Genomic DNA, 18961 nt, shown 5'->3' with positions numbered 1-18961 from the left:
AACTATTCAGTACACAAACTGTTTTTCAGATATATGTGTTGTTAATATGTTCTCCCAATCTATGGCTTGTGTATTATTTTGACGGTGTTTTGTGATGAACAGAATTTTTAATTTTAATGAAGTTCAATTTATTAATGATATTTAGGGTTATTGCTTTTTGCGTCCTGTTCAAGAAATCTTTGTCCACCCCTAAACTTTCTATTAGAAGCCTTTTGGTTCTAGTTTTACACAGTATAGTCTATAAGCCACCTCAAATTAAGTTTTGTACCTAAAGTTAAGATAGGAGTTGAGGGTTCCTGAATAATGATTAAGTTGAATTGTATCACTATTTGGGAGAGACACGGATCCAGCCCCATGTGGGTGAGGTGGGGCATAAGGCACTCCATTTCTCCACTCTGGAAAGAGGCTGAGCAGGTCCACCAGGTCCAGACCCTGACGCTAAGGCAGAGAACAGAGTAACACCTGGATGTCCGTGCATTAAAAAGGAGTTATCTAGAAACTGCAAGGTTTCCAACTCTTGTGTAATGCCCACAAATTACACAAACCACTTTAAGTATTCTCTGGAATTATTGTTATCAAAAATTACATTCCCATCATTTACAATTGCCCGTTATTCATCCAGTGTGCCAGCAATCCTCTGTAGGTTGGGGGCATCCTGCTCCTGTTATAATGCTTTTCTCATCAGAGGTTGCATCTTTGTCATGGGGAAAAGGATAAACACAGAGTTGGCCTTGGTTTATTCATCATTCAATTCAATACCATAGCTACCGGCTTAAATATTCATAGCCTTTTCCTACACAGAACAATTTTCTGGTGCTCCCAAATCACGTTAAAATGAAACAGAAGTCTTAACAAAAAGTCCTCAGTAAGCGGCTGCATTTGTTGATTCTGCAACTTAGTGATGTTGAGGCCTCTGAGCACTCTTGTGGCCTTTTCCTCATGGTCAGTAGATTACTATCACAACTCCAGGCATCATGTTTTCTTTAGGTTCCATGGGTCAGGATTTCAGACAGGGCACAAAAGGATAGATTGTTTTTGTTCCACAATGTCTGGAGACTAGCTGGGGAGGTAGAATGGACTGGGAGGGCCTCGAACAGCTGAGGTCTGGAATCATCTGAAGGCTCTTCACTCCCATGCCTGGCACCTAGATGTCATATCTCTAAGACATTTCTCTCCACATGGATAGGGCTTCTCACGGTGTAGTGGCTTAGTTCTGAGAGGGGGACAGCCCAGATGGACAGCACCAAAGAGCGACAGCTCAGAGTTCCACGAAAGGCAGTGTTATACGAAAAAGCTCACTGGTATATTTTAACTAGCAGCAAGGAAGAGGCAGCTTTCTGGGTTTTTCCATCTTGAAATTAGATCTTTGGCTATTACTTGGGAAATTATTTGTCACTCATGTAGAAAGGGATGACAGATATCCTTGAATTTCCAAAACTAGACCACCACCAGAAGCGCTTTGTCTGTGGGGTGGTCACCTAAGATCTCTAAACTTTAGTTTCCCCTTTGTATAATAATAATACAATAAGAGGATTGTGATATATACTAATATAATATGATAATATTAATACAATAGAACAACAATACTACTTTGGCTAATTAATATAAATGTTAAATAACTTACCCATGATGATGTCTGGAACATGAGAAGTAATTTTCATAATTGAATTCCCTATTCTTATCTGCCTGGTGAAATCCTATTCAGTCATTGCAACCCAGCTAAAAGACATGTACACCAAAAACTCCCTCCCTCATCAGAGTGAAGTCAGTTCCTTCTATGTTTCTCACACTTCAATTATAGCACTTTAATACGATGTTGTAATTATGCATTCATTCATTCAACAAGTATTTATTGAATGCCTACCATGTGTCAAGAACTGTGCTTGAGAATAGATGTACATACAATGTTTACTAAAAATGGTCTGAATCCCTACCATCTCAAAGCTTACTCTCTAATATCTGCATCTAGACAATTCCCTGATTGAGAGTCACCACTGTATTTTATTCAGCTCACACCATGGCATTGGTAGATTTTCACAAATATTTTTTGAATTAATTTTCCACAAAATATAGAGTAGCTTAATCCTTGTTCCCAGCTAGTTTATTGTTAGGCAATCAAGTACAACCTGTATTAAAATAAATTAATGCAATACTAACAGGTAACATGTCAATTTAGGGGAACCTGAGATCTCAGAGACACTAGGTTGGGAAAGGGAAGGGAGGAAGGAAGGAAGGAAGGAAGGAAGGAAGGAAGGAAGGAAGGAAAAGGAAGGAAGAAAGGAAGGAAAGAAGGAAGGAAGGAAGGGTGGAAAGAAGGAAGGGAGGGAGGCAGGGAGAGAGGGATCAACGTAGTAAACCTCATTCACATTCCCAGTTCAACCAATCCTATTTCATGTTTGTACTATTATTAGGTGAATTATTACTCAAAATCTTTGCAGGAGAAAAGAACGCTACTGGTCACTTTGTGGTCCTTTGTGGTCGTTCAACTTTGATCTACAGGGGACCAGTTGCAACCAATACAAGCCTGCAGAAGAACAGCTATTCAAAGGAGCTAGAGTCCTGTACTTATGGAATTGAAACACACAGGTAAATAATCACCCTACGGAATAGTCCTTGTATGTATCACCATATCCCACAAGAAACTTCAAACACAGCTCAGTTATCAGCTGAGGACACGCACTGCACAGCTATTGCTATGTGTCTAAGTAAAAATGAGCCTGGTGCCAACTTCCCTTCAGAGGAGAAAATACAAACACATAAATGCACAGACAGTTCCTTCTCCTGTTCCTAGAAAAACAAACAAGGAAAGAATTCCCTGCTACCCTCACCAAATTCTAAATGGAGAGGGGAAAGAGGTACGCAAATCTCTGTGTGTGACGCATGATAAAAATTTATTCCTCTCATGTCTTTCCAAGATCATAAAAAGTAAGTTGGTAGCTGTCATCATGGTCTTATCCTGGACATTTATGGATAAACATTAAACACCCTGGAGTATTTTTTTCCAATTCAAATCTAAACCCAGGTTTACAATGACTGTCTGTGTTAAAAGTAATGTGTTCACATGTGAATTTCTTGAACTTTTTAAATTCAGGGAGTTATGTGTATGGGCATTTACGTTTAGGTGTATGCTGAGTTTTCTCTCTTTCATTCTCCTTGTTTTGTGGGAAGCTATAAACACATTTTAAGGGATTAAGTGGTCAGTTAACAAAGTCTCACAGATGAAAATGGTGTTTCTAAATACTGGATATAATCAGAGGAAAACAGTATTGCTTATCAAGTTGACTTTGCACGCGGGGAGGCAATCTGAAGGAAGTGAAGAGTAAATTCAGATCACAGTACTAGATCGTTCCAAATTGTCAAAAAGTGGAAACAGGCGAAATGCCCCTCCACTGAAGACCAAGTAAATAAGAGGTGGTAGAACCATACAGTGGGATAATATTCCATAAAAAAAAAAAAAAAAAAAAAAAAACGAATGAAGGGGCGTCTGGGTGGCTCAGTAGGTTAAGCGTCCATCTCTTGGTTTTGGCTGAGGTCATGATCTCACAGTTTGTGGGTTTTAGCCCCGTGTCAGGCTCTGTCCTGACAGTGCAGAGCCTGCTTGGATTCTCTTTCTCTCTCCCCTCTTTTTCTGCCCTTCCCTCACTTATGTTCACTCTCTCTCTCAAAATAAATAAATAAACTTTATATATAAAAAAATGTGATGAAGAACTGGTGTGCTACCACATGGCTGCATCTCGAAAACATGTAAATTAAAAGAAGCCAGTCACAAAAGAACTCATATTGTAGGATTCCATTATGCAAAATGCCTACAATAGGCAAATCCACAAGGACAGGAAATCGATGAACGCGTACCTAGAGCTGAGGGAAAAAGACCGTGGGGGGAAATGGGCACTGACTGCTAATGGCTGTAGGGTTTCTGAAGGTGATGAAAACGTTCTAAGGTTAATTATGGCAATGGTTGCACAATTCTGTGAATAGACCAGAAACCACCAAATTTCAAACAGGTGAATTGTATGGTAATTATAGTTCAACAAAGCTGTTAAAAAAAAAAAAAAAGACAACACTTTGTAGCAGTAAATGACACAGACATCTACTTCGTGTCTAAAAAAGTCAAAAAAATAAATAATTGCTCATACTTATAAAAATAAATCTGGGAGAATAAAGAGGGAAGCAAAACTGGGAGAAAGAATCCTCCTGAGTCTAATGCCAGAAACTAACCATATTGTGTCTCAGCCAACTCGTGCAGCCACCAAATGTTCTAATAATATGTGGCAAAGTTTCTCCACCTGCTTCAGAACCCCAGTTAAATAAAAAGTCCTTAATACTGGGCAAAGAAGTTCTATAAGAATAAAAGAGAAGGATTTTTTAATGCATTTTATTTGGAAAGGTCGAGTAGGAAAACAGAGCCAATAAGAACCAAATAGCAAAATGTTACTTTTATCAACAGTACCAGTTGTAAAAGATTAGCTAAACAAACATAATGTCTCTGGGGTGGGACCTTCCTTAATAAAATCAAAGGCCCAAACCAGCTAGTGTTAAACCCACTTTAGAAAAATGCTGCCAAGTGCTGTCACCTTAACTCAGGATAAAATTTTAGAAGACAATTTGATTTTCATATTAACCATATTAGGTGCCTTGTCTATGTTTATGAATCATTAAGGAAAGATTTCAGTTAAATATAAAAAGTCCATGAAGAAAATATTGCATACAATGCTTAGGGTATCACTGATTAGAAGAAGCTGCAGATAAATTAAAACAGACTAAGGGATTAGTATCTATCAGGGTACTTAGAGTGCTGAGTAACAGAGAACTATAAGAAATGGAAACAGGAAACGATAAGAAGTTATGTGGAAGGAGTGCTCAGCTGTTCAACTTGACCTCAAGGATCCTAGGACTTTCAGTCTTTCAACTTTGTACCCCATGCTCCAATCTCTCTGAACATCTCCAAGCTGAGCACAGCAGTTCTAGGTGACGGCTACTGACAAGTCCATGTTCAAAAAGTAAAAAGAAGAAAAAGAAGGAAGGAAGGAAGGAGGGAGGGAGGGGCATCAAAGCAAATAAGGCACTTTCTTTTATTTAGGAAAGTCTTTTCAAGCATCCCCTGGCTGACTTCCCCTCAGCTCATGGGGCCAGGATTGGCTGTATGACCATGCTTAAACCAAACCCTATCAAAGAAAATAAAACCACAATGAGTGGTTCCTTCTAACCATGATTTGCCCCTGGAGCCGGAGAGGAGAGGTCATCCCCCAAAATCAACTGGGAGGGTAGAACAATGAATAAAGTCAGGGCTCTTCTAGGACGGAAGGTGAGCAACCATCATAAGGGAAATGTGATCAGAGTGCTGAGTGATCCAAACACCATCTCACATGAAGAACAAATAAAGTAAGGCTGTTTAACCTTCAGAGGGAAAGGCTACGAGGATGTCTTCAAATATGCAAAGGAACATATGGAAGAAAAGATCCCCCATCAATCTGAGGCTTTACAAACTACAGCTCTCCAATCATGTATTCAGGGCAGACCCGTGAGAGAGCAGTAATTAGACTATTCCCACCAAAGTAGACTCACCACCTCCTGAGAACATAGTCTTTGGATAGAGGGTTGAACTAGCTAATCTAAGTTTGGCTGAACCAAGTATGTAACTTCCTTCCTCATCTGCCTTAACAAATCTGCCAATTCAAGTTAAAAACCTAAAATGATGTTTGTAAATGGCAAGAAAATAAACAGCCTTTTCTCAAATTTGCCACATAATAAAGAAAATAAAGGAAATTCAGAGGGGCCTAAAGTAATTGTAAACATCAGTGCCATTTTCTTTTCATCCTTCTTGTGTTCTTCCCTCACATCCCCATCCCTATCACAGGCAACTCTTCCAGTGGTTGGTCTAAGTAGAACAGATTGCAGATCAAGCAAGGGCTCTAGTCTCAGCCAGAATTTACTAAATAAATACCAATATCTGAGAATTCCTTATGCCTTTCTTCGCTGTTACTTCAACTGCCAACATGAATGAGCAAAAGGAGCAATGAAAGAAGCTGCCATGAAGACCATGGGAGGAGCCCCTTCCTTCCAATCACATCCCTCTTCTCTTCCAAGGCCTTCTTTCCAATTTCCACTCTGACCTATTTTTATGCAGTTAATATTGATGATTGTTTAGACAAATAATATGATCTCAACCCAAATTTATTTGGCTTTAGGAACAGAACTTCAGTCAATTTTGAGCAGAGTTATTAAGTTTATATTCAATTATCATAGTATTAGAGTCAGGACATTCTCCCCCGTACCACATTTGAAAATAATTTAACAAAATGTAGATGTGAAATTTACTTAGGTTGTTGCTGTATTCCAAAACAACTCAGATTTTGAGATGTGAAATGAGAAGGACCTAAATTTAATTGAGAAAAGTCTTTCATCCAAACTTCTTCATCTTAATCATTTACATCTTCATTTACACATTCGACGGCAGATATTATAAAGAGCACAACTGGCTCTAAAAGGCAAAACTTCTTACCTTAATGCGGCAATTGTTAGAGAAAGTTAGCCTTTTCCTTTGTTTCAGAGAGGAAAATCCAGTCACCCCCATGTAGCTCACATCTAAAAATGTAACCACTTCTGTCTGCTGCCTGGAGATTTCACCAGTGCCATACTTGCCAAGAGCATCATGTTGCACGTACACAGAATTTTCTCACCAAACACCTAAACCTATTGTTTCCAATTAATTGTTTCCATTAAATAGTTAATTCTTGAGTATAAATCCAGTGGTAACTTCCCTATTTTTCTCTCACCTGATCTTCTGTCTGTCCTGTATGCCCTTCATCTTATCGCTCACTCCCTAGAGAGGAAGCTAACCAAGTTAAAGGTTCAGGCACTTTACTTGACTGGGCCACTGCTGGGGCCCAGGGAGAGGCCCTAACAGTGTTTCCATGATGCATTTTAAGTTTGCAAAAATAAGACACTTAAACCCCAACTTGTTAAGACTGCAGCCTCTTTCACTTTGACATCCTCTCTACCACACTTGAGCTTATGTGGGGAGGCCATGGCAAGCATTTTCAGGATCTGTACAGACAGAAATTCAGTGGGGTATATATTCATTATGGGTCCAGTGTGATAGATTTCTGTGGTTCATAGTAACTTTCTTGTATACTTCAATTATTGCTAGTTGTCCACAGGGTAAAACTATCTTGCTGAATGATGACACAAAAACATTAGTAACAAACTAGTTTATGAGTGTCATCAAGTCCAAGATCATTTGTGATTAGTCACTGTGTGTGAAAACTTGAAATGCCCTGAAATCACAGAGTTCACATATGAGAGAAGTTTGATAGATGTGTCCCACATTTTGGCCATAATCCTAAAAACTTATATGATATCATCAGTCATAGGCAGTGTTGCTACATTATCAGTCATAGGCAGTGACATTAAAATAACTTCTTTAATTTTATCAATAATAAAAATATAATCTTGATGGGTCATAATAATATCTTTCCACTCTCTCTGTAGACTATTACATTACAAAATTGTTATCATATGAAGAAGCAATCCATGAGTAAGTACCCTCCCTCAAAAAAAAGTAGAGGAAAGAGTATTACATAAGTATAACATGTGTTTTGGTTAATAAAATTGTTTTCTCCTGAATTTTGTGATATTTGTGGCATTTTTTTAGTTCTGTACTTTGTAATTTCTCCTGATTTCCCTCTCACTCTAAATGATCACATTAGTACTTATTTTTGTATTAATAGTTCTATATAATTTATCTTTAAAAGGAACTCCACATTGATGAAACTTCAGATCCTACAAAACCTAGAGCCACCTTTGTCTCATTCTTGAAAATGCTATTTTTCCTTGGCTTCTGGGAAATCATACTCTCCTCAATTTCCTCCTACCTTACTGACAACTCCTTCTCAATATCATTTACTAAATCCTTCTCTAAACCATAAAAGCAGAGGTGCATTCTGGGCTGCCTCCTCCTTTCTGACAATTTGCTTCCTTTAGGTGACCCCATCCAATTTATGGCTCTAAAGAGCATCTTCCAACTGTTAATACCACCTAATCTCCCGCCCTAATCTCTTTGTGAGGCTCTGTCTTGGTTACACAGCTGTCTACTCAACATCCCCACAGAACTTCTAAAGGAGTCTCAAACTCTCCATGGCCAAAATAGAACTCTTGAGTTTCCTATCTAAGCCCACTGATCCCCCAGTGGTCCCCACTCAGGAAATGGCCCACCAGGCTTTTCCTCACATCTAAAATCTGAAAGTTATCCCGGTTTCCTCTTCCTCCTACTCCACATGTCACATTCACCAGCAAGTCTTGTCAAGCTCCCCTCAAAACATGTCCCCAATCCATTCCTTCTTTGCATCCCCCTCATTTCTACCATAATCCAAGCCACCATCATCTCTCACCTGGAAAACATGAGCCTCTGCCTTTGACTCTTGGCACCCCCAACCCCATTTCATGTACTACACAGACAGGTGATCTTCTCCTTCCCCTTCCCCTTCCCCTTCCCCTTCCTTCCCCTTCCCCTTCCCCTTCCCCTTCCCCTTCCCCTTCCCCTTCCCCTTCCCCTTCCCCTCCTCCTCCTCCTCCTCCTCCTCCTCCTCCTCCTTCTTTTAAGTAAATCGTACTATATCATTTTTCTCCTTAAAATGCTCCATGGACCCCCATGGAATTCTTTTTTTTTTTTTATTCTGGCTTACAAAGCCATACAAGGTCTGGCTACTTCCAATCTTTTTGATTTTGTCTTCTAACAGCATCCCCATAGCTCACTGACCTTTTTTAAGCAGTCTTCTGCCCCAGATATGTTTTAGCAGTCTTCTGCACCAGCAGTCTTCTGCACCTGATCCTCCTGATTTTCCTCACATCTTGCACTTTCTTTTCTTTCAGTTTGCAACTTAAATATTATGTCCTCTTGACCATCTCCTATACCTCAGTCATTTCTTGCCACATCACCCTATTTTATTTCTCTGCATCACAGTTAGACCACTGCTAACCTGATAGTTTTCTTGTACGTTTATTGGCTTACTATCTGTCTCTCCCTAGAAACCTTGTATGACATTTTCACTGTGAATGTCCCCACAACCTGGAACAGTGTTTCACATACCTTCTTAAGCCCTCAATACATTGTTCTGAAAAATGGCACTAATGATCTTGACTATGTGTATCTATGACTCCAGGCTTGTCTCAAAAAATTATACTGTTTGGTTGAAAAAAGGGTGGACAAAGCTGATATTACACCTTTATTCACATGAGTACTGCTTGGAATGATAATTTTTTCACGTCAGAGAAGCAATGAACCATATAATTGGCTTTTGTGGTCATAAATATGCTCCGGGAGCCATTGGACCAGTCTTTGGAACTACTGAAATCATGTAAGGCCCTACTGCCCTACAAAAACACACTGTATTTTGTTTTTCAGGTGAAATTTGTTTATTGTGTCTTTGTAAGAGACATGTTACAAAAACTTACATTTAATACACTGTATGAATATCCCCAAATTGCTGTTCTTTGTGGAATTCTTTCACAACCTGGTGTTTTATCATGCCTGTGTAGAGGTAGCAATTGGTTTGTCTTAGAGAAGTTTTCCTAAGCTTTCAATGGTGACAATGCCACAAATGCATGTAAAGTCTGCCATGATTATGCCATCTAAGAAAGTCTATGGTAAACTACAATGTCTGTGGCAAATGTCTTATTACTACAAAAGCATAGACTCCATGAAGCTTTTCTCAATCAGTATTGCTGGTCCATTCCATTTGGGTGACTGGTCATCACCACCAGCTCTCTTGCCTCCCTTGCTAGAAAGGCACAGGAGGAACCAGACATATATAAAAACAGTATATGACCATTGCCACCCATCACTACCCTCAGAAAAAGAGAAAGTGGGAGGAATAGGAGAGGGGGTTCAGGGAGGAAGACAAAAAGGAAAACAAAAACAGGAAGGAAAGAATGAAAACAGGAAGAAAGAAGGAAGGAAGGAAGGAAGGAAGGAAGGAAGGAGGAAGGGAGGGAAGGAAGGAGAGAGAAATGTAGAAAAGGAAGAAAGGAGGGAGGGAGAGAAAAAAGGAAGGAAAGCAAGAGTATCAAATAAGATGTTCCAAAAGAAAATAACACTAACACACAATTTCCATTATTTTCACTGTAGAGACAGAGTGCAGACAAGTGAAAGGATAGCATACGTTTTCATGAAATCATCTACAGACCTTTAGGGGTGTCAAAGCCTAATTCTGGCTAGAGAAGTCGGCCAGATACTTCAAACTGGAGAGGATCAAATCTGACCCAAACCTGGCTAGATCCACAGATTCTTGAAGGTCAAGTAACACTTACACAAACCAACAGCCTGGCTAAAGTGGATCTGAGCTACCCAGAACAGATGTCAGTTTAAAAAAAAAAAAAAAAGGCAAAAACGAAAACCGTTGTTAATGAGAAAAGAATGACACAGATTTCTCAATCATGTCTGAGGTCATTTCTTACTGGCAGATTCCAAATGGTAGCAAACCATGAGTATACTAGATTAGCAGTCAAAAGAAAATACATGAAACTTAAATTTTAAAAGATAGGTATAGAAGCACTAGTGGAAAAGCTAGCACTACTCCAATGTCAATAGATTTAGAAATGAGGCCAATGAGATTTTATGACACAAAGTGAGCAATTTTCAGACCCAGAAATTTGTAACTACAGATACAGAAATAGAATGATACCAGGGAAGGGGGGGGGGGTGTTACAGTAACTTGCCTCCAAATATTTTTCAAATTTTCAAAGTAATGAAACCAAAATATATTTCTCAGATTTTTCATAAATAAGTTATGCATGTTGTAGGAAATACAATCTACCCACTGTGTTCATATGTAAATGGAGCATTATTGAAGATTTTAAACAGATTTTAAACCTGAAAAACAATATTTTTCAGGTTTAAGGGATTTTTCCCTTTATTCAAGGAGTCACATTTATAAAAACAGAAACTGACTGCAAAAATAAAAGCTTGTGTTTTGAAATCTTAAAAAGCATTGGCCTGCTATAAACTTCATCATCTGTAAAGTATCATCTATAACAGATCATGTTATATCTATATTTTCTTTGTTAACATAATTAATATACCGTAATTTAATAAATACTGTCATAGTATGTATAACAGTCCATGAACATATGTGGGCATTATTTCTTTCATAAAACTGTTCATTCTCTTTTTTCTCACAAACAAAATCGTCCCAATTGTTCCAGTACAATCTGGAACTTACGTAATTTACATTTGATATTGCTTCGAAATGAAACTGTTTGCTTGAGCTGCATTTTGTGCCTAGGTAACAGCTCCTTTAGCACAAGAGCCCACCAGCCAGTAAGATCTTTGCTTTCGATGTGCCTCAGCAACCAGCCTCTTCTTTTTTTCTTTTCTTTTTTTTTTTTTAAAGTAAGCTCTATGTCCAGCATGAGGCTTGAACTCACCACCCTGAGATCAAGGAGTCACACGCTCTACCTACAGAGCCAGCCTGGTGCCCCCAGCTTTAATCTTTCAACTAAATGTCATTCTTTTTTTTTAATTTTTTTTTAATGTTTTCATTTATTTTTGAGAGAGAGAGACAGAGCACAAGCAGGGGAGGGACAGAGAGCAAGGGAGACACGAAATCTGAAGCAGGCCAGTCTCTGAGTTGTCAGCACAGAGTCCAACGTGGGGCTCAAATTCATGAACGATGAGATCATGACCTGAGCCGAAGTCAGACACCTAATCAACTGAGCCACCCAGGTGCCCCCTTTTCAACTAAATTTCTTAATAAATCAAATTCAGTACTGGTCTGGGTCACCTACCGTTCTCATAACACAATGCAGACCGAAGCCAATTTTCTGTTATCTGGGGTGCTGGCCTCTCTGCAGTACGGTTGGCCTTAGTCATACACTCCTATGAAGCAGGACAGGTTCCCTTGCCTTTGGTACTCTCCCACAACCTCTTTCAAAGCCTCTCCCACAGTTTTGATCTTACAGACAATTTGTTATAAAATAGTTTGCTGTCGAAAGGACTAGAACTACTAAATTAAAGAAACCCACAGGAATACGGAATTGTGATTAGAAAATATATAGTAATAAGGAATGTAATCACATCACTAATTATATTATCATTAATATGCTCATATTAATAAAATATAGGACCAAGTCTGGATTAAAACCACCCACTGCAAGTATAAATTGTTGAAAAGAGGTTTGTAGTGGTTTGGAACACAAGCTTTGGTGTCTGGCAGACCCAAGGAGAAATCCCAACAACTTCAGCTTTCTCTGCAGAATCGGGATTCGTACAGTAACTACCCCAGAGTGGCTTCAAGGATGGATGGCACAGGGCTTAACACGAGCTTGACACAAGGCACTTAACACCTATTATCTGGTTGTTCTAAGCATTCAGTAGGCTTTGTCATAGATAATATCACCCTAGTTTAAAAATTACCTCAATAAAAGATGACAGATAGAAGACGACCAGGGGAAGAGCATTAGTAGCAATAGCAGGATGAAACAAAGGTTGAAACAGTCCATGGTGCTTGGCCTGGATGTGTGGGACTAGGGAGGGGGAAACGAGGTTTGAAATGTGTGAAGCCAGAATCTGGACTGTGGAATAGTCTTCCTATCTTCAGATGTGGAAAATTTTAAGTAAAGGCACTGATTTTCATCAACGCCTGCTCAAAACGGAAACTCTCCCCTATGCAAAGTATATTTGAAAATACAACCTATATAACTATGAATGCTGCATACTGGTTTTACTCTCTTTTGATGAGAAATGTGTGAGATCGAATTTATCCGAATTCCTGCATTTGAAAGGCACAACCCAGTAGCAGTACCACAAATAGTGCAGGTGATGATGTGCACATACAATCACCAATTATCAATAATAAAACACAAATTCTGATTAACCATGCTAGAAGAAAAGCTGACTTGACTTTCCATATTCTCTACAAAAATGATATTGTGCAATCACTGACAGAGAGGCAAAGTAAGGGAGCCAAAAAATGGAGGAAAAAAAAAAACATACAGAAATATGTCAAGCAGTTACTTAATAAAAATATTTTGTTTCTCCTGGAATTTGTGATATTAGTGGTATTTTGTCAGCTTTATCAAATTTGTAATGTTTATGATTTTTTTCTCCTGCCAAATATTCACTATTGTATCTATTTTTGTATTGATAAAGTTGTATTGATTTTTCTAAACTGTGGTCTGCAAAATCATACAAGTTTCAGTCCCCGCAAAATGTGAACCACCCAACTTTAGTAGACCCTGTATACCTTGCACACTTTTTATAGTGAATTGCTTCAATGTCTGTTATATCCTATAATCAAAGAAGAAATACATTTTAAACCGTTTCTTTTTTTTTTTTTTATAATTTTTTTTTTAACGTTTATTTATTTTTGAGACAGAGACAGAGCATGAATGGGGGAGGGTCAGAGAGAGAGGGAGACACAGAATCCGAAACAGGCTCCAGGCTCTGAGCGGTCAGCACAGAGCCCGAGGCGGGGCTCGAACTCACAGACCGCAAGATCATGACCTGAGCTGAAGTCGGACACTTAACCGACTGAGCCACCCAGGCGCCCCCATTTTAAACCATTTCTAAATGATCTTTAAAAGTATTCAGATCTGGGGTGCCTGGGTGCCTCAGTCAGTTAAGTGTTCGACTTCAGCTCAGGTCATGATCTCACAGTCTGTGAGTTCGAGCCCCACATGGGGCTCTTATGCTGACAGCTCAGAGCCTGGAGCCTGTTTCAGAATCTGTGTCTCCTTCTCTCTCTGCCCCACCCCCTGCTTGCGCTCTGTGTCTCTCTCTCTGTCTCTTAAAAATAAATAAACATTAAAAATTTTTTAAAAAGTATTCAGATCTGCTGAAAATGCTATATAATTCACTTACACCCACTTATTCTTACCAGTGATTACTTCCTCATGATCCCTACCTTCCCGGCTAGGCCACCATTTGAAGAGGAACTATTTTCTGCATACCACACTGCTTAGAACAGTGGGCTGATCTTGTATTGTTAGTTCATTATTTATATTTGTATGTTCGCTTTTTCACTGTTCTGCTTTTAAACAGAGCACTCACTGTGTCGCCTCCAAACCAACACAGGGAGGAATTACAAAAGGATCAAAAGACATAAGAAAGTCCTTGAGAAACTTACTAAAGTCAACATACCCGGAATGGCATTTATTGGAAGATCACAGTCTTAAATTGGTAGAAATAACCATGGAAGGAAAATACCCAAAATGTAAACAGTAGAGGTCTTTGAGTTGTAGGGGTGTGAGCATTTTTTTTCTTTTTGGAGGTTTGAAATATCTTTTAACATGTCTAAATGCTAAATGAAATAAAGATGTGCCACAGTTATAACAAAAAACAAATGAAGTAAGCTTTTATCTAGTAACCTGAAATGCCCTATGTTAGTGAGTGAATTTTACTGGGCTCTGTTTGCTCATTGTTAATAGGCATTACTTACAAGAAACTGGCAGAACAAAGCCAGGATTAGAGACAAGTCATTTACATTTATGGGTTGAAACTCATTAAACAAATAAACAGTAATGATACTCTCATTCATCTGCAATATAAGGGAACAAAATCAATCTTATTTTTATAGGTTTGGAATGTTCAGCAATCTGGTATCTAGTCAGGCAGAGAAGAATGAGAACTGCTCCAAATTAGATATTACATGCTTCTTGAATTACTTAATATAGATTTTTGGATTTTTAAAATAGAAATAGTTGCTTTGCTTTCAATGGAATGCAGTAGTTCCTAGGTAAGTCACTAAAACTGGGAGTGTCACATGATGCTTCCATGTCACCAAATGAATGAACATTTACTGAGGACTTAGTATGTGCTAAGAACATTGCCTGCTCTATCCCTGGTCTGTAGGTACACTACTATTCCCTTTCCCCTGAGTTGTAAAGGTGACAGAGATAACCAGTGGCAAGTGTAAGATAAACAGATTCTCCAGCCTGGATGTTTACTATGTGGGTCTGTCTTAGGTTCGAATCATGAAAGACTGATTCAAAACCAACCTTTATCCTTAAAACATAGAGCACACTTTACATCCTTCTTTCATACTCTGATTTCATTCATGAAAGAAACTCATCATCTCTGTTAGGCAACTATGAGAAAGGCAAGTTGCTGTGACTGATCTTTTGGAGATAGGATGCAGAGCAGAGGGTAAGGAACAACAGAGGCCAGGGAGTCCCTGGCATTGATTGACTGCTAACTTTTTCACTTCAGCGACTGAAGTCTATCCCACACTGACATGAGAGCAGGGCTTTAATAGGGTAAGTCTAAGTCTGGCAATATTTGGAGGTGCAGTTGGTGGTTCTCGTGGTGATAAAGAGAAAGAAAACTGATAACTTAATTTTCTTACTGTCAGGAGAATAGACGGAATCCTGGAGCTGTGTTTAACATTATTAAAGTATAGGATATACATCGCTGAAATAACAGGTTTCAAATATCCAGTTCACACAAGCCAATTATCCCAGAGGTCTACATTCTCCAATTATAGTGTACCCCCCTCCCTCCCTCCCTCCCTCCCCTTCCTCTGAAATAAGGCCACATATGCAACTAGAGACTAAATGATCACAATGTTAATTAAAAACAAAGACTAAAGGCCCACGGGCTCCTTGCCTGAAAGACAGTAGCAGATGAAAAATGCTAGAGGTAAGCACAGGAAACTGACAAAATAATAGGAACAGTTTGCTCAAAAAGTTAAAAATAAAAATTCCATATGATCCAATAATTCCACTACTGGGTATTTACCCAAAGAAAACAAAAACATTAATTTGAGAAGACATATGCACCCCTATGTTGATGTTTATTTCAGCATTATTTATAATGGCCAAGATACGGAAGCACCTCAGGTGTCTATTGATAGATGAATGTATAAAGAAGATGTGGTGTATATTGTGTGTGTGTGTTATAGTGTGTGTGTGTGTGTGTGTGTGTGTGTGTATATACACACACACTATATACACACTATTGAATATTACTCAGCCATAAAAAAGGATGAGATCTTGCCATTTCCGACAACATAGATGAATCTAAAAGGTATTAGGCTAAGTGAAATAAGTCAGACAGAGAAAGACAAATACCCTATAATTTCACCTATATGTGGAATCTAAAAACAAAACAAATGAATAAAGGCACAAACAAAAAGCAGAAACAGACCTATAAATACAGAGAACAAACTGATGGTCGTCAGAGGGGAAAGAGTAGGAGGGATGGGCAAAATGGGTGAAGGTGAGTGGGAGACATAGGCTTCCAGCTATGGGGTGAATAAGTCATGGGAATAAAAGGTACAGCATGGAGAATACAGTCAATGGTATTGTAGCAGTGTTGTATGATGACAGACGGTAGTGACACTTGTGGTAAGCTTAGCATAACAAGTAAAAGTGTTCAGTTACTTGGGGGCACCTGGGTGGCTCAGTCAGTTGGGCATCCGACTTTGGCTCAAGTCATGATCTTACCATTCAAGAGTTCAGGCCCCGCGTCGGGCTCTGTGCTGACAACTCATAGCCTGGAGCCTGTTTCAGATTCTGTGTCTCCCTCTTTGTCTCTCTCTCTCAAAAATAAATAAACATTAAAAAAAAGTAAAAATAAAAAATAAAGGTGTCCAATTACTATGTTGTACACCTGAAACCAGTGAACCATTGTGTGTCAATTATACTGAAATTTTTGAAAAAAGAAAAAAGAAGAGGAACAGAAAATATGGTCAAAATAAGTATCTAAAAGGTCTAGTATTGAGTTGTAAGTGGTTAAATAAAAGCAGATGGGGTTTTCAGAATAGGGATATTTTATAACTCTCTTTGGGTCCAGTTTTTTTGGGGGGAATTTGAATGAGTTATGATTCAATGAATAACTAAATGAATGATGAAAACTATGAACTCGTTTAAAAAGTGGTCCTATAACACAGTGTTTCACACTACTTCAGGCTTTGCTAAGATACCCTGAAGCCTTCTCCATGGACTCCAGGTGAAGGACTTCTAAAGTAAACAGTGGTCATGATTTTAAATAGGTACTTAGTGGCACCTCCAGATATCATAAAGGGTTTCTGCTGACGGTGCCACACCATTTTCAATTAAGAGCAGGACTAAATGTAACAAGAACCTTGAAATAACACTTAACTACTCTATGGGAAATTGTGACCACACTGATGTAATTTTATCAAGTTCACTTTGTTTACTGCCCAGAGGATATCAACTGCCAAAAACTAGCAGAACATAGGAAATATTAATGAAAAATGCTAACAAAAAGCAATTTTGTATACAAAATATCCTTTTGAGTTCTCAAAAGTACATACTATAAACTATGAAATATAAAAAAACTACAACTAGATAAGGAATGTATTAGGCACATTCTGAACCAGAATCCATCTTATTTTGATTAACTTTGGAGTTGAGGGAAGAACTCTGTTCAAGGAAGAGGCCTAAGATTATAGGGAACAGACTGAAACCAGGGGGTACAGCTTCGATGGAACTGGTAACTATGTGTTCCATACAGAGATATTAGAGATTGGCTTTCCCAATGTATAGCAATACCTGGTCATCAAGGATATTTTGGATAAAAGTTAAAAATTTATTTATTTAATATTTCAACTCTGAAATGGTTTTACAAATCCACATGATTTGAAAGGAAGAGCCTTTTAAAAATAAATCCTTAAGGATCAGTATAAAATTATCAAAATCAATGTATTTAGCATAGCATCATGATTAAGAGTCTAGGGTTTTAAAGCTGGACAGACCCAAGTCTGAACATTTTCTCCACTTCTAAGGAAAGCTTCATTTAATTCCTCAAAACCTCAGTTTCATCATCTGGGAAAGTAATAAGATTAAATGAGAAAATGCAAAAGAAATTCAGTGACTTGTGCATATAAAAATCTCAATTACACTTATTATTACTAACAGCTATCATCCTAATATCAATAATGACACTATTATCATAGAGTTATGTTATCAAGGAAAGATTTTAATATTTCAAATTTCTAAATAAAACCAGGAATAGTCCAATATTAAGAGCCTTTCCTTTTTCTTTTTAAACTGGTCATAAGCTGAATTTTCATCTAGATTTGGTCATCTGAAATAGTCACAAATCTCTTTTTCTGTTTACTGAAGCTGTCAAGATGAATTTTTTAGTTTATCTTGCTCCTCTATAGAGTTACAGAGCTCAGAAAGGGATGATAGCTATGTAACATATATCATATGACTATGTAGTGTATGTTTTAAAAATCTGAAACAACTTCAAAGCCACTAGAATTTCAAAAAAATTAAAGAAGGAAAAAAATAGGCTTCAATAATGTCAAAGTTTTAGAGACCCCCACATGAAGATTAAAAAAAAAACAACTTGCAATAATAATCAATTAGTGTCCAAGACCAAAGATCTACTAATTCTTTTAAAAATTCTAGAGATTCATAATTTATAATAAAATCGTATATTCATAAAATCCACAAACATACTACAACCATACAGAAAAACAGGCCTACAATTGAAAAAAATAGTTTGTTACCTATATCTAATTTGGAAAATACTTTTAGCTATAATGTGTCAGGAGGAACTTGCGCTGGGCAAGGTAAAAAATACCTTTATTTACTTTATAAGACCAAAGGAATATTCAAACATTGAAGGCATAATTATAAAACAATGTTACCTACTCACAAATCAAGAGATACAAAAATGTCCACAGTCTTTGACAAAGATTATCTTCCTGTGGGAATTCATTATAAGACCATGAATCAAAGGAATCATGGAGCCATGGATGTTCAGATGTATACTCAGCACATCATTACCTGTAATATCAACAACCAGAAAGAAGCTAAATGTCTTATAATAAAGCAAAGGCTAAATAAATTTGGAATATTTAATTAACACCAACATATATGTGTTGAGCACGTTCTATATGCTAGGGACATAACTAGGTAACATGTGATAGCCTTGCTCCCAACACAGTCTAATTCTCACTTATGAATTTGATGAAATATTATAAAGGTATTT

At 38.0% G+C, this 18961-nt stretch overlaps 1 protein-coding gene across 7 annotated transcripts in view; it reads right to left on the bottom strand.

The window, feature by feature from the left end:
- Window positions 1-18961, bottom strand: part of ADAMTS3 (ADAM metallopeptidase with thrombospondin type 1 motif 3) — a 259971-nt gene that overhangs the window by 166057 nt on the left and 74953 nt on the right. Inside the window, exon 1 of one of the 7 annotated variants that reach the window (XM_042936216.1) lies at window positions 18622-18643. The exons of the other annotated variants lie outside the window; for them this stretch is intronic. The gene's annotated coding sequence lies outside the window, so the exon portion shown is untranslated. Of the gene's footprint in view, window positions 1-18621; window positions 18644-18961 lie in introns of those variants that run through there. 7 annotated transcript variants of the gene reach the window in all.

The sequence above is a fragment of the Panthera leo genome, chromosome B1, assembly GCF_018350215.1.
Source record: "Panthera leo isolate Ple1 chromosome B1, P.leo_Ple1_pat1.1, whole genome shotgun sequence".
NCBI lineage: Eukaryota > Metazoa > Chordata > Mammalia > Carnivora > Felidae > Panthera > Panthera leo.
The sequence above is the reverse complement of the archived record's forward strand: the minus strand, read 5'-3'. Positions and strand labels throughout refer to the sequence as shown.